Consider the following 15000-nt stretch of genomic DNA (forward strand, 5'->3'; position numbering starts at 1 on the left):
ATATATATATATATATATATATATATATATATATATATATATATATATATATATATATATATATATATATATATATATATATATATATATATATATATACAAGGTGTTTTGAAATTAGAGCCCTCCCTCTACAGCATAAACGTTCAGAAAAGGTATTTATTTAAGTTTCTCTCTGAGTATTTAATATTTTGTGGCCTCCATTAGCCTGTTTTACAGCCTGCATTCTTGAGGGGTATGATTTCAGCAAATCGCAAAAAAGCTGAAACTCCATTTCCTTGAGCACTTTGGTCACCTCTCTTCGCAGGTTGTCGAGGCTTGGTATACCATCATAGTTTAACTACACACTTCAGCAAGATCCTTTAAGATACTGCCAATGTTTTCACACACATTAAGGTCAGGGGAGCTACCTGGAAATTCACTTGATGAGAAGAAATCGATACCCCTGTTTCGAAGCAGCTTCTGTGTCTGAAGAGCCTTGAAACATGGTGCCTTATCATACAAATATGTGACTTCTCCAACAAAAAACATATTTTCAGGATCTTTGAGGAAAGGAAATACGCCACCAGTAAGCACAGCTTCTCTGAAGTATTCGCAATTCCATGACTGTCCTTTTCCTTTGATGATCCACATTAACCATTTGGCTGTGAAACAGAAAAATTCCCAAACATTCAGGAAATTTCAGAACTTGGTGATAGCGCACATCATCGCTGATATCATCCAACTTTGCAGCCCAAATGATGTCATTTTTATTATTTGGCTTCCTGACTGTGCAAATGAAGAATTTATCTGATGCAGCAACATGGAGAAAGTCAGCTTCATCCCAATCTTTAAGAAATGAACCACAAAACCATGCACAGTCTTCTCTCTGTTGCCGAGTGATGTTGGGCTTGCTGATAACATGAAATGGCTTGATACCAGATTTTTTCAACACTATAACTTCTCTTCTTTCCCCTTTTTGTTTCTAGTTCAAGTGCCAATTTACGTAAAGACTTTTTTGGTTTACCACTGCCTCAGCTATGATGTCTTTTGACCCCGGAGAAAGGACGTTCAGGCCTTACAAGATTCTCACTCTTTTTGCGATGACAGTCATATGGATTTTTGTTCCAGTTTCTTTTAACAAAGGATTCAGCTTTTTTAATGTATTTGGCTATCCAGGAACGTGAAATGAAAGATGCGCCACCATCCCTGGCCTCTCTGAAGGTCATAGCCCGGATTCGGTCAATCCATCTGATTTCCTCCGAGTTGTTAGCCATGGCTGTATCTAACTCCATCACTCAGTCTGAAAATACAAGAAATGAAAAATAGCTTAATACAAACTTAAGATAATGTGCTCGGAAATAGGGTATAGCAGGAAACTTCATAACTTTCCATTTGTACTGTGGAGGGACTCTAATTTCAAAACACCCGGTATATAAATATATATTATATGATGTATATATATATATATATATATATATATATATATATATATATATATATATACATATATATATATATATATATATATATATATATATATATATATATATATATATATATATATATATATATATATATATATATATATATATATATATATATATATATATATATATATATATATATATATATATATATATATATATATATATATATATATATATATATATATATATATATATATATATTATATATATATATATTATGAACCCCTTTGCTTCATCCATGAAAAAAGTAACATAAAGCACATGCCTTTGATATTTTCCTTCTGTCTCTCCTTCACATCCCACACTTCTCTTGTTTCGCCTGTGCTGCCCGTTTGCACTTCTCCAGAACTAAGAGATGAGTCATCGAGATGCATGAAAGCCAAGAGCACATGAAAATCGGCCTCACTCCTCCCACACTCGAGTTTGGTTCAGGTGACTCAGGTCACTCCTGTTAGACTACCCACAAAACACCCCCCCCCCCCACCCCCCCACCCCCCCACCAGGCCGTGTGAGCAGCCATTACACCTTGACCACGCTGGAATTCACGTGGCGTAGGACACAACGAGAAAGCTTTGCCTTTTTATCAGTGCCTTGAAGAAGTCGACTTCCTTCACCTACATTTTACAAAGATATATATCTCAGGGGAAAGCTGTGTGTGAACGAGTGGTGGCAATCTTCTTGTATTTAATTTTCTGTTTCTTTTATCAGTGCTTGTGCAATCCCTCATAGTGACTCATTCATCCCCACAGCTGCGCTCCCTTAGAAGATATCTTGGTTTAAGATCTGTGGTTCCCGAGGAAATGATTGTGTTCAATATCCTCCCCTTTCAGTACAGTAGCGCTTGAGCCATAATTCAGTCTTTCTTTGCCCTCTGAGGAATCTTATTATTTATGTTAAGCTCATGCCTGACCCCCACCCCCGCCGCAGGTATATTTATACATTGTATTTGTTGCAGGTCTACTACAAAATCCTGCGGTGAAGGTGGATTCTTCCTAGACTTTTGGCTCTGGGCCAGAAATTGCACGCTGCGAATCATCTCACGTGTCCTGGACACGTGTTCATTGCCCCCAGCAGTTAATCTATTATCTGGCTTTATGTGAGGGTCATTCGCTTCCTTCTTGGCGCCTTGAAATCAGTAGAGTAATGTTAAGGTGTAAATACATTCCCCTGTAAATTAAACTCTCGGAGTTTCCTTACGATTTTTTCCGTTGTGTTTGCCTTTCAGCCCCAACCCCATCCCCCAGTTTTTTTTTTTTTTTTTTTTTTTTTTGTTGAAGCTGATTAGTTTCCACGTTTGTCGCAGTCAGAAACAAGGCATTTTTGTATGAGCCATCAGACTTAAATCAGAATATATATATATATATATATATATATATATATATATATATATATATATATATATTATATATATAGTATGAATATTATCAACTATCACATCGCCGTGCCTCATATAAATTATTCGAGCTACAAATGTCCTTTAATATCTAATTCGCTCTACCTCGGAATTGAGATATTTTCATATATGTAAACCGAAGGGGAATTTTTTAGTTGATAATAATTTCTTCGCCTCATGGGATCGAACCACCGTCCAGCGGATGGGGACGAGATCAGGACGACAGTGAAATTAGCAATTTGGCTAACAAGTGAGGTTATAAGATTTTACCGATTCTGACCTTACAAATCACCGTCGAACTCGGTTATTCATAATTAGAATCGATATCCAACCCCCTCTACCATGTTAGCAAATTTGAATGTTTGACGAACGTAGCCATATTATCAATAATTATCACATCACCGTGATTCATATAAATTATTCGAGCTACAAATGTCCTTTAATATCTAATTTGCTCTACCTCGGAATTTATATGTTTTCATATATGTAAACTGTATGGGGATTTTATAGTTGATAATAATTTCTTCCCCTCATGGGAAAGAACCGCTGTCTAGTGGATGGGGACGAGATCAGGACGACAGTGACATTAGCGATTCGGCAAACAAGTGAGGTTATAAGTTTATACCGATTCTGACCTTACAAATCACAGTCGAACTCGGTTATTCGTAATTAGAATAGATATCCAACCCCCTCTACCATGTTAGCAAATTCGAACCATGTTAGGAAATTCCCCTTCGGTTTACATATATGAAAATATATCAATTCCGAGGTAGAGCGAATTAGATATGAAAGGGCATTTGTAGCTCGAATAATTAATATGAATCATGGTGATGTGATAATTATTCATAATATGGCTACGTTCGTCAAACGTTCGAATTTGCTAACATGGTAGAGCGGGTTGGATATACTACATTCTAATTAAGAATAACCGAGTTCGATGGTGTAAGGTCAGAATCGGTATAAACTTATAAACTCACTTTTTAGCCGAATCGCTAACGTCACTGTCGTCCTGGTCTCGTCCCCATCCACTGGACGGTGGTTCGATCCCATGAGGGGACAAAATTATTATCAACTAAAACATTCCCCTTCCCTTTACATATATGAAAATATATCAGTTCCGTGGTAGAGCGAATTAGATATTAAAGGACATTTGTAGCTCGAATATATATATATAATATATATATATATATATATATATATATATATATATATATATATATATATATATATATATATAAAAAATATCTACACATATATACTGTCTAGAATATATAAGGAATTCTTTCGAGTTGGTTACAAAAAACCTCAACATTGACCCCTTCTCCCCCCAATCACATACCCTTGGAGCCATCCCTGAAAGTGACAGGGCTTTAGTTGTGGTTTTTTTAGATAAACAATATTTCATTACGCCTGTTACTTTTTTGTAGTAAATATCTGACACATTTGTCTATATTTTTACATATACACTTCCTTACATTTAGATCATCATTATAAATCTATGAGGAGCTGCTCACCAAGGAGACAAAAGACTGTCGTGGATAAACACCTATGGATGATCTCAAATGAATGCTAGAAAACCTCCACCTCAGCATGTGAATAATACTTTATTAAACCTTTGGAATTTCTTGTTTGGAATAATTTAATAGATAGTTTGATGGTTCCATTACAGTACCTTTCACGACTTCATTGAGATATATCCGGGATGTATGTGTCAGACATTGTTGTAAGTTGGCTTAGCAGTGTTTAGGATCACCGCAAAACTTAAACCCCCCAAAAATATATCTTTTATACCGTAATTAGAAAAAAACGTTTTACTGTACAAAAGATATATATTTCTATTATATTTAAGAAAAAGTTCTGCGGTGATCCTAAACACTGCTAAGAAAACTTATAATAATGTTTAACACATACATCCCGGATATATCTCAGTGAAGTCGTGAAATGTACCGTACTGAAACCATAAAACTATCTACTAAATTATTCCAAACCAGAAATTCCAAAGCTTTCATAAAATGTTATTCATCTGCTTAGGTGCATGTTTTCTAGCATTCATTTGAGATCATCCATAGGTGTTTATCCACGACAGTCTTTTGTCTTCTTGGCATCGGGTTAGACATGTAAAAAGTGTTCTCATAATGCTGTAAAGATGTATGTACTTGAGGCTGGTATTTGTAAGCTTTAGGAAGGGCCGCCACAAAGATTGACTTGTAATTTGCCATTCCATGGAAAACTTTGCTCATGGGAAATGCTAGATATTGTTACTTTTGATTTTGTCAATTTCATGGAGAATTTTAGTAATTCGCTGGTATGTTAGGCCTTAGTCGCCTGCCCGGGAAAAACCTTAGGTACTTAAGTACTTAGGTCCGACTCCTTTTATGACCTTTGTGCCAGCGTTGATCATGCCCTGGACTCTCACTCGAAAGGCTGGGGTTCGGTCCCCCCATGGTGAGTCAGAAATTTATTTCTGTGAAACACGTTCCCATATATATATATATATATATATATATATATATAATATATATATATATATATATATGTGTGTGTGTGTGTGTGTGTGTGTGTGTGTGTGTGTGTGTGTGTGTGTGTGTGCGCGCGTGTGTGTGTGTGTGTGTACGAATATAATATTCAGTCAACAAGCAGTAATAAAAAAACATTCGCAATGTCTATTTAGTTATTCTGTAAGTTCATTTATGGGCATTTGCACTACGAAGAGAGAAGAGAGAGAGAGAGAGAGAGAGAGAGAGAGAGAGAGAGAGAGAGATTACTAGCAATTGTGCAATGAACAATATTGGTGAATTTCAATGATGTAGTATTACTGGTATTTCACCTCATGTTATTTTCCTTATAATTTTTATGAATACTATTTGTAAAGAGTATCTGAAAATTTTCCGTTGGAAGTAATATCTTCCGTATTACATCTCTGTTAAGAGAAATGGGGTTTCATCCGCTAGCATTCTTACTTGTTGGTTAAAAAGCCTGCGAGGATGAGTGATTATCATGAATTCGAATTTTTAAAGACTACCCCATACCAACTCATTAACCTGAATATTGACTTACATTGCTGCGGTGTTAAGAAGAAATGCTGCACATTGTTATCAATACTTTCTTTTGTTTATATCGTTACCAAATGGTAATTGAAATGAAAATGTTAAGAAAATTTCGTTTCATTGTTGAAGAATTAACTAGTTTGAATGACATACTTGTAAGTTTATTCTTTCATGTCAGCGTTAGGAACAACGCTAATATATATATATATATATATATATATATATATATATATATATATATATATATATATATATGATATATATATATATATATGATGATAGCGTTATTGTATATTCCCGTAAAAACTGCTATCCAGTACGGGGAGGTCGTAAAAAACTGCTGATGAAGTTTATGATTTTTTTCTTTCATTCTTGTTACATACATATTTTCTAAAGAAGAAAAAAACTGACGATAGCACCTGTTTTCAACTTCTGAGGATATTTTGTAGGAAGATTTTTAATCTGGTGAGCTGTTTGTTTGTTTACCTTTTTTACCATTGATCTCTCCTGCGTCCGACTTATACCTTCACAGTTTGTAGAATCACATAAATTTTTTCTCTCAACTTTTTCATTTCGGCATTTTTATGGCCCAAAAAAGATCAATATTATTTATGTATTGTCGGAAGGAAAGATTCGGAAACAGAATGGGAATTAAAAACAAAATTGGAGAAAAAATTATCACAAGAATATTTGGTTAAATTTCCACAGATAGAATATATATATAAACACACACACAGCACATACACACACTCACACATACATACATACATACATACATATATATATATATATATATATATATATGTATATATATATAGTATGTATATGTTATATACATTAATATATATATGCTTATAGAAATATATATATATATATATATATATATATATATATATATATATATATATATATATATATATTGTACCCTCTTATGGAGGAGGGAGGTGTAGAACCTTCTGATCACTCAGCGTTCGGGATGAAGTTGCCAGACCACTAACCTATCTCTCTACCATTTCATACGTAGTAACTAATCACAAATGGGACGACTTGTGGGCTCTGGGCCTGTGGAGATCTAAACGCCTCGTCAATACAAAAGAAGTGGTCATTTTGACCTATTGCATTCCTATATATTAAATAATAGTATTGATACATATTTAAAACAATGATAACATCTTGAAGGTTTACATGCACATACATACGCACACAAATATATAGTATATATATATATATTATATATATATATATACATATATACATATATATATATATATATATATATATATATATATATAGATATATATATATATATATATATATATATATATATATATGTATGTATATATTATATATATATATATATATATGTATATATATTATATATATATATATATATATATATATATATATATATATATATATATATATATATATATATATATATATATATATATATATATATATATAGACATATACATACATATATATATATATATATATATATATATATATATATATATATATATATATATATATATATATATACTATATATATATATCTATATATATATATATATATATATATATATATATATATATATCAATTCAAGCTACAAATGTCCTTTAATATCTAAATTCACTTTACCTCCCAAATGATATATTTTTATATATGTACCGAAGGGGAATTTTTTAGTTGATAATAATTTCGTCCCCCCCATGGGATCGAACCACCGTCCAAGTGGACGGGGACGAAATCAGGACAGTCAGTGACGCTATCCAATCAGCCAACAGAGACGCTATAAGTTCATATCGATTCTGATCTTACAAATCACCCTCGATCTCGGTGCTTTTGTAATTAGAATCGATATGAAACCCCGTCTACCATGTTAGCCAATTCGAGCGTTTTGACAGCACGTAGCCTTTTGTTATGAATAATTATCACATCGAACCGTGATCCATTTATATATCAATTCAAGCTACAAATGTCCTTTAATATCTAAATTCACTTTACCTCCCAAATGATATATTTTCATATATGTACCGAAGGGGAATTTTTTAGTTGATAATAATTTCGTCCCCCCATGGGATCGAACCACCGTCCAAGTGGACGGGGACGAAATCAGGACAGTCAGTGACGCTATCCAATCAGCCAACAGAGACGCTATAAGTTCATATCGATTCTGATGCTTTACAAAATCACGCTCGATCGTCGGTGCTTTTGTAATTAGACTCGTATGAACCCCGTCTACCATGTTAGCCAATTCGGCGTTTTGACAGCGTAGCTTTTGTTTAATGAATAATTATCCACATCGAACCGTGATCCCTTTAATATATGCAATTCAAGCTACAAATGTCCTTTTAATATCTTAAATTCACTTTACCTCCCAAAATGAATATATTTTTCATATATTACCGAAGGGGTTTTTTAGTTGATAATATTTCGTCCCCCCTGGGATCCGAACCACCCTCCAGTGGACGGGGACCGATCAGGAACAGTCAGTGACGCTATCATCAGCCAAACAGAGGACGCTTAATAAATTTCATATCGATTCTGGATCTTACTCACCTCGATTCCGGTGCTTTTGTAATTACAATCGTATGACCCCGTCCTACCATGTAGCCTTATTCGAGCGTTTTGACCAGCCACGTAGCCTGTTATAATAATTATCACAATCGAACCGTGAATTCCATTTTTATAATTATCAATTCAAGCCTACAAATGTCCTTTAATATCTAAATTCAACTTTACCTCCCAAATGTTAATTTTTCATATAGTACCGAAGGGGAATTTTTTAGTTGAGAACAATTTCGTCCCCCCATGGGATCGAACCACCCGTCCAAGTGGATGGGGACGAAATCCAACAGTCAGTGACGCTATCCAATCAGCCAACGAGACGCTATAAGTTCATATCGATTCTGATCTTACAAATCACCCTCGATCTCGGTGCTTTTGTAATTAGAATCGATATGAACCCCGTCTACCATGTTAGCCAATTCGACGTTTGACAGCACGTAGCCTTTTTGTTATGAATAATTATCACATCGAACCGTGATCCATTTATATATCAATTCAAGCTACATGTCCTTTAATATCTAAATTCACTTTACCTCCCAAATGATATATTTTCATATATGTACCGAAGGGGAATTTTTTAGTTGATAATAATTTCGTCCCCCCATGGGATCGAACACCGTCCAAGTGGACGGGGACGAAATCAGGACAGTCAGTGACGCTATCCAATCAGCCCAACAGAGACGCTATAAGTTCATATCGATTCTGATCTTACAAATCACCCTCGATCTCGGTGCTTTTGTAAATTAGAATCGTTATACGAATCATAGAAACCGAACTACCATGTTTAGCCAGTTCGAGCGTTTGACAGCACGTAGCCTTTTGTTATGAATAATTATCACATCGAACCGTGGATCCATTTATATAATCGAATTCAAGCTACAAATGTCCTTTAATATCTAAATTCACTTTACCTCCCAAATGATATATTTTCATATATGTACCGAAGGGGAATTTTTTAGTTGATAATAATTTTTCGTCCCCCATGGGATCGAACCACCGTCCAAGTGGACGGGGACGAAATCAAGGAACAGTCAGTGACGCAATCCAATCAGCCAAACACAGACGCTATAAGCTTCCATATCGATTCTGATCTTACAAATCACCCTCGATCTCGGTGCTTTTGTAATTAGAATCGATATGAAACCGTCTACCATGTTAGCCAATTCGAGCGTTTGACAGCACGTAGCCTTTGTCGGTTCGATCCCATGGGGGGACGAAATTATTATCAACTAAAAATTCCCCTTCGTACTATATGAAAATATATCATTTGGAGGTAAAGTGAATTTAGATATTTAAAGGACATTTGTAGCTTGAATTGATATATAAATGGATCACGGTTCGATGATAATTATTCATAACAAAAGGCTACGTGCTGTCAAAGCTCGAATTGGCTACATGGTAGACGGGGTTTCATCGATTCTAATACAAAAGCACCAGATCGAGGGTGATTTGTAAGAATCAGAATCGATATGAACTTATAGCGTCCTCTGTTGGCTGATTGGATAGCGTCACTGACTGTCCTGATTTCGTCCCCGTCCACTTGGACGGTGGTTCGATCCATGGGGGGACGAAAATTATTATCAACTAAAAAAAATTCCCCTTCGGTACATATATGAAAATATATCATTTGGGAGGTAAAGTGAATTTAGATATTAAAGGACATTTGTAGCTTGAATTGATATATAAATGGATCACGGTTCGATGTATAATTATTCATAACAAAAGGCTAGGTGCTGTCAAACGCTCGAATTGGCTAACATAGTAGACGGGGTTTCATATCGTATTAACTATACAAAAGCACCGAGTCGAGGTGATTTGTAAAAAGTCATAATCGATATGACTTATAGCGTCTCTGTCGTGCTGATTGGATAGCGGGGTCACTGACTGTCTGATCGTCGTCCACTGGGACGTGTCCTTTATCCCATGGGGGGACGAAATTATTATCAACTAAAAAATTCCCCTTCGGTACTATATGAAAAATATCATTTGGGAGGTAAAGTGAATTTAGATATTAAAGGACATTTGTAGCTTGAATTGATATATAAATGGATCCGGTTCGATGTGATAATTATTCATAACAAAAGGCTACGTGCTGTCCAACGCTCGAATTGGCTACATGGTAGACGGGGTTTCATATCGATTCTAATTACAAAAGCACGAGATCGAGATTTGTAAGATCAGAATCGATATGAACTTATAGCGTCTCTGTTGGCTGATTGGATAGCATCACTGACTGTCCTGATTTCGTCCCCGTCCACTTGGACGGTGGTTCGATCCCATGGGGGGACGAAATTATTATCAACTAAATTCCCCTCGGTACATATATGAAAATATATCTTTGGGAGGTAAGTGAATTTAGATATTAAAGGACATTTGAGCTTGAATTGATATATAAATGGATCACGTTCGATGTGATAATTATTCATAACAAAAGGCTACGTGCTGTCAAACGCTCGAATTGGCTAACATGGTAGACGGGGTTTCATATCGATTCTAATTACAAAAGCACCGAGATCGAGGGGTGATTTGTAAGGTCAGAATCGATATGAACTTATAGCGTCTCTGTTGGCTGATTGGATAGCGTCACTGACTGTCCTGATTTCGTCCCCGTCCACTTGGACGGTGGTTCGATCCCATGGGGGGACGAAATTATTATCAACTAAAAAATTCCCCTTCGGTACATATATGAAAATATATCATTTGGGAGGTAAAGTGAATTTAGATATTTAAGGACTTTATAGCTTGAATTGATATATAAATGGATCACGGTTCGATGTGATAATTATTCATAACAAAAGGCTACGTGCTGTCAAACGCTCGAATTGGCTAACATGGTAGACGGGGTTTCATATCGATTCTAATTACAAAAAGCACCGAGATCGAGGTTGATTTTGTCAAGATCAGAATCGTATGAACTTATAGCGTCTCTGTTGGCTAGATTGATAGCGTCACTGACTGTCCTGATTTCCGTCCCACCGTCCACTTGGAGGTGGTTTCGATCCCATGGGGGGACTGAAATTTTATCAACTAAAAAATTCCCTTCGGTACTATATGAAAATATATCATTTGGGAGGTCCAAAGTGAAATTTAGATATAAAGGACATTTTGTAGGCTTGAATTGATATAAATGGATCACGGTTTCGATGTGATAATTTATTCATAACAAAAGGCTACTGCTGTCAAACGCTCGAATTGGCTAACATGGTAGACGGGGTTTCATATCGATTCTAATTACAAAAAAGCACCGAGATCGGAAGGGGTGATTTGTAAGATCAGAATCGATATGAACTTATAGCGTCTCTGGTTGGCTGATTGGATAGCGTCACTGACTGTCCTGATTTCGTCCCCGTCCATTGGACTGGTGGTTCGATCCCATGGGGGGGACGAATTATTATCAACTAAATAAAAAATTCCCCTTCGGTACATATATAAAATATATCATTTGGGAGGTAAAGTGAATTTAGATATTAAAGGACTTTGTAGCTTGAATTGAAAATATCATTTGTGGGAAAGAGTGAAATAGGATCATTACGGAACGGATTAGCTGATGATGATATACATGGGATCACGTTCGATGTGGGGGATATTATTCATAATATATATATATATATTATACCCTCTTATGGGAGGAGGGAGGTGTAGAACCTTCTGATCACTCAGCCTTCGGGATGAAGTTGCCAGCCACATAACCTATCTCTTTACCATTTCATACGCTAGTAACTAATACAAATGGGTCGACTTGTGGGCTCTGGGCCTGTGGAGATCTAAACGCCTCGTCAATACAAAAGCAAGTGGTCATTTTGGCCTATTGCACCTTCCTATATTAGAATATAGTATTGATAACATATTTAAAGCAATGATAACATCTTGTAGGTTTACATGCACATACATACGCACACAAATATATAGTATATGTATATATATATATATATATATATTATATATATAATATTTATATATATATATTGTATATATATATATATATATATATATATATCCATATATACATACATATATATATATATATATATATAATATATATATAATATATAATATATATATATAAATTATATATATATTATATATATATATATATATGTGTATAATATTTATACATATTATATAACAATATATATATTATATATATATATATATCATTATATAATATATATATATATATATAATATATATAATTATAATACACCATACAATTGTGCGTGCGTTTATTTGTGCATGGGTAGATCTGTACGTATAAACGAGGAGGCACGCTTACGGTTACTATTACCTTAAGCCTATTCATTTCTCGAAGTAAATATTAATATCAGGCAATAAGTAAACTTTTGCAACAACTTTTACATTCACAATGAAACTTTTGAAGTTTGTGTATATCACATCAGTGCGTAAGAAGTGGTGTTCAAGTGGCTCTTGAATCAGTTTCAAAGACTGATTTCCGATAAGAAAACGTTTAAAGTTCTGAATATTCTATACTTCACTTCACTTTGAGTCGACTCAATTTCCTCCTATTTCGATACAAAAGTTCAGCGATTTCTTTGCAGTTATATGAACTTCCAGAATACTGCCAGCTGGTGTTTGCTAAGACCTAAAACATATTTTACAGAAATTCTTTGAAATTACCAACTATTGTTCTTTAATTTACTAGCTTGTGTTAGGTAAAGTTTTGTTTCCCAGAAAACTTTCTGATAATGAGAACCGAGGACTGCAAGTTGTCCAGTATTTTACCGTGTGTTTTTTTTTTTTCTGATTGCTTCCTGCATGAAGTCGGAAAATGAATCGTAATTTCATACCAAGTCTAATTTGACCTGTTTAGAGACATGAGGTGCGCAATTTAGGCAAAAGTTCGTGTTGATTATAATTTTCTTTCGTTTCCATTGACAGTGCAGACTTAATCAATTGCGATGTCTGGGGTTATCCAGGTAAACGAACCGAAGCCCGTGGTTGGGTACCGCCGTCAGTGTACCTCATGTGGTGCACTGTAGGCTTTACTTAAGGTATTTTACTGCGTGTCTTCGGCCCCTAGCTGCAACCTCTATTACTACTGTACCTCCTTTCATCTTCTCTTTCTTCCAACTTACTTTCCACCCTCTCTTAACAATTGGCTCATAGTGCAACTGCCAGGGTTTCCTCCAACTGTACTTTTCAAACCTTTTACTGTCAATTTCCGTTTCAGTGCTGAATGACCTCACGGGTCCCAGTGCATAGGCTTTGGCCTAAATTCTATATTGAATTCAATTCAATAAACGAACCGGAATACATGAGCAAATAACAGCAAGCAGGCAATCTTTGTGATTGCGTTCTTTCACCCTTCAACTTCAACAGATTAAGTCAAGAAAGGAAATGTAATGTTTAAAACAGGAATCCTAAAACGTTCGCTTTTGACATTGCACATTTCCTTAGAGCATTATTCAAAGGCAGATATGAACTTTAGGGAGTTTCACTTTTCCATTCTTTGGTCTAACGTCGAAATCAACATATTTGAAAATGCAGATTTATGGAAGTGGTAAAAACGTCACTATTAGCTTTCATTACTTTACCATTCTCTGTGAAGTATGTTAAATAACAATCTTCAAATGGAAATACATCTTACAGAAAAAGATGAACTAAGGCTTTGCTGTAACAGTATGCAGTGTATTGTAAGCAGAACGCTAGCTTTTACCATTCTTCCTGGTAAAAGAATTTACCTGAAAATGCGTCCTCGATGCGATGAAAAGTCAGACCAACATTTGGCTGGGATGTTTATATTTATTTAGGCTACACATTGCAGGTCGACCTTACACTTTAGAGATATCGTAGTTTTGATTCGAAATGACAGGCATAACCTAACACGTTCTGCTAACCTATTAATCCATTTAGGGAGAGTTTCTCTCTTGAAAGGTACATTTCAGCCTCCGGACTTTGATCTCCCAAACTTCCTTGATATCGCTGTTTAGTTTTCTGTACAAGAAAGCTATTGAGATGGCTTTGTCTGTCCGTCGGCACTTTTTCTGTCCGCCCTCAGATCTAAAAACTACTGAGGCTAGAGGGCTGCAAACCGGCAAGTTGATCATCCACCCTCCAATCATCAAACATACCTCTATCGGCAGTAGGTTTTAGATTATTCAAGGTTAAAGTTACCCATGACCATGCGTCTGACAACGATACATTGGCAGTCCACCACAGTGCCGTCGTTAAAGTTTCATGGTCCGCTGCTCATGCAGCATTATACCGAGACCACCGAAAGATAAATCTATTTTCGGTGGCCATGATGATACGCTTTACAGGAAACTCGATTACGTCGAAGAAACATCGACGCAGTTTTTAATTGTTTCTTGTCAGTGTTATTTCATAGGCGCTTCTTTCGCATTGCTCTCGATACTTTTGACGAAAGCTTCCGGATGTTCCTGTCCACGTCGAAATGCCAAGTGAGTTTTCATTCGAGAAGCTTTAGGGAAAGTTTCAAATGCTGAGTGTCTTGCCTTGTTCATTTGCTATGATGGCGACGCATTTTTTTCTCTGAAATTGCCG

This window comes from Macrobrachium nipponense, chromosome 2, assembly GCF_015104395.2.
Source record: "Macrobrachium nipponense isolate FS-2020 chromosome 2, ASM1510439v2, whole genome shotgun sequence".
In the NCBI taxonomy this organism is placed as follows: Eukaryota; Metazoa; Arthropoda; class Malacostraca; order Decapoda; family Palaemonidae; genus Macrobrachium; species Macrobrachium nipponense.